At 35.5% G+C, this 3,143-nt stretch overlaps 1 long non-coding RNA gene across 1 annotated transcript; it reads right to left on the bottom strand.

Annotated features, from left to right (window-relative positions):
• Positions 1-385: 385 nt before the first annotated feature.
• Positions 386-2,098, bottom strand: LOC113067138 (uncharacterized). The gene is made up of 2 exons (XR_003279279.1): positions 1,960-2,098; positions 386-917 (listed from the first exon to the last, which is right to left on the bottom strand). It is a non-coding gene; the product is annotated as an uncharacterized LOC113067138 (long non-coding RNA).
• Between the last annotated feature and the right edge of the window lie 1,045 nt (positions 2,099-3,143).

The following is a 3,143-nucleotide window of genomic DNA, read 5'->3' on the forward strand; positions in this document are numbered from 1 at the left end:
TTCAAAATAATACATTTAATATGCATTTAATATGGCATGATTTAAATATAAGTACATCCAAAAAAAGCACAATTTAAATACATTTCCTTTTCACCTGGGCTCCTTAAATACAGCAGAAGTGAAACTGGTCTGTTTCAGTTCAGATCATGTAACCAATCAAACAGAGACACTGGGAGTGTGGACTGAAAATCTCATTTACATTGTGAGTGTGGAGTGATTGTGATCCTCTCAGAATAGAGCAGCTCTGTCTCCAGAGACCATGTTCAAACCCCAAGAGCTTTATTTGACTAGATTTACTGCTACTGATCGAGCTTCTGAAAAACACCTGGACAAACACTACATGCATCTTCATCTGTTAGTTGAATGATGTTGTCAGACACAAATGGAGTTTGTTGAGAAGCTTTATTGAATGTTGCAGCAAACACAGCAGATTGAAAGATCAGCCAGTGCTTTGACACTAGAGCTCTCTTTCAGTATTGAGTTGTAAATGACTACAGCTGCAGCACTAGACTCATGTGAATCCTGCCTGACACAGGACACTCAGATACACTCATCTTCAGGAGAGAGCAGCGCTCACTGGAGAAACATCAGCACTGCGAGCGACTAACAGCGACTCTTGTGGAACGAGGCCTCATGAGGAGCTCCATCATGTGTTACTCTGCAGACGTACAGCTCTCCCTCTTCCCAGCGTGCTTTGCTGAGGGTCAGGACACTACTGCGGCTGTAGCGGCCGTCCTGCTCGCTCTCTGCACTGGTCACAACCCCCTCGGTGACCTCTGAGCCGTCCAGTGTCCAGCTCACCAGCGCCCCCTGTGGAGAGTAAGAGCTGAGCAGACAGAGCAGTGCGGCTGAGTCTCCAGAGATCTGCAGAGAAGAGGGCGGCAGCAGAGACACTGAGGGCTTCACTGTGGGACCAGCTGCAGGAGACAAACACAACACATTCACAAACACAGAGAAAACACACTGCAGCTCCAGCACTCTTCTGCCCTGCAGCATTCACATCATTTCAACATGACTTTCAGCAGCAGACGTGTGAGATGCAGTAAAAATCACAACAATCCCATCATTCATCTTATTCATCATCACTGCAGCTGATATATACACAATATACAAACTACACAATCACTACATACATCTAAATCAAACCTCATAAATTAAACAAACTTACAAAGATACTGACTGCTTTCATTTCTGTAGTTTTTGCATCGTGACATAATTTTTAAATTGTTAGATTTTCATCTCTTACATTTTCTTTTGTAATATATGTCTAAAATTTTCACTTGATTTCAAGCTTACATTTTATGACTGCAGCTCAGATCAAGTGAAAAGTATATTGCTGATTAGATTAGAAAACAACCAAATCAACATATTAAATGAGCTGCTATACAAACTATTGCTACATACATTCCCATAAAGCCTTACAAATATAACGAAACATAATAAGATTATCAGCTTTAATTCCAGGACTTTTTTATATAACTCTAAATATTCTTTACGTTTTTTTGTTATATGAGATATTTAACTCAAAGTGTAACTCGTTTTCAAATAGAGATTGTGTGACAATAAATAAAGGAATAAATATGCACTAAATTATAAACAAAAGAGATTCAGAATCATTGACTGATCTACAGAATGAAGCTACATTTATATTTTAATGCCAGATCTCTTTTGTAGATGATATCTACAATAAAAGATGATACATGAGGACGCATTATAGAAATTAAATGAAAGAAAAACTTGATAAACTGATAAAAGTCACGATGAGACAAAAGTGAGTAATTCAGTTCTTCTGAGTGTCACGTGAGAATATTTTAAATAAAATATTTAGTGTCAAACTATTTTATTATTATTATTATTATTATTACCAGCAAATACAGATTTTGTTGTTTTAATTTTAAAAACATTTTATAAAATTTAATTTGTATGTTTTTACCGGAGATTTAAAAGAGACTGACTTACCGAGCACAAGTTTAGTTCCTCCACCGAATGTGTACCACAGTGATACAATCGAATGAAACACTCGAACAAAAACCTCTATTCCACTCGAGTGAACACAAACTCCAGCAGAGAGAGAGAAACAACACTTCAACACACTGAGAGCACAAACACCTCAGCTGCTCACAATGTCTTTCTTTTCATTATCAGTTGAAGGGTTTATTCTTATTCCCTGTAGTCCTGATTCAGTTTGACTTTATGTCCAATATTTCTCATTCATTCTTTCCTTGTGTGCCAATAACACTTTTTACGGAAATTAAGTTGATGGCCTTTGAACTTTTCTTTCATGAATGATGCTATGGAGTTTCTAATAATGATGCTTTTGAAATTCATATGAAGCTCAATAATTATGATTCACAGAAAGAAATAAAAAAAGTCTAATTTTACACAATTATGAGTCCTGATATTTATACGAGTAGAAAAAAAAAGACACAACACTTCAACATTAAAAAGACCATAATGGACTTTTACTCTTTTGATCTAAATACAACGGAATACTATTCACTTATTCTTGATAACACGTCTATTATCAGATACTTTCACTTAATAAATAAATGAATCACGAATGACTAGAGCAGATGAATATGTTATTACAGTGACACTAGAAACTGAAAATGTTGCATGACAATATAAAGACTAAGAATAGTGTCACATCAGCCAGTGCAACTACACATGAACAAAATTAATATTTTATATTACATTTACATTAATCAATGGAATTATGAGTAAATGATTCAAATATATTATTGTGAAAGAAAAATATAGTATTAGTTGTAGCAGCTCGACCTGTTGTGAATCCTGCCCACTTCTTTGCATCATCAGCACATGCTTCAGTGCTCTGAGAGAGTTTATAGTGCTGTGAGTTTAACACTTCATGACTGAGAGCAGAACAGAACACAATCTTCCTCATCACACAAGACACAACAACAACAATGACCAACATCATCATCCTCATCTGGACTCTCACACTGTTTGCTCAAGGTTTGTGAAGTAAAATGTGTATTATTTCATTTTGTTATTTATTCTTTAATTCTTTGATGTGTAAAGTATTAATCATAAACAATTTCATAACACACACACACACACACACACACACATATATATATGTATATATTTTTTATTCTTTCTTTTTTTCAGAGAGTAGAGGA

The sequence above is a fragment of the Carassius auratus genome, chromosome 50 (genome assembly GCF_003368295.1).
Source record: "Carassius auratus strain Wakin chromosome 50, ASM336829v1, whole genome shotgun sequence".
Classification (NCBI taxonomy): domain Eukaryota; kingdom Metazoa; phylum Chordata; class Actinopteri; order Cypriniformes; family Cyprinidae; genus Carassius; species Carassius auratus.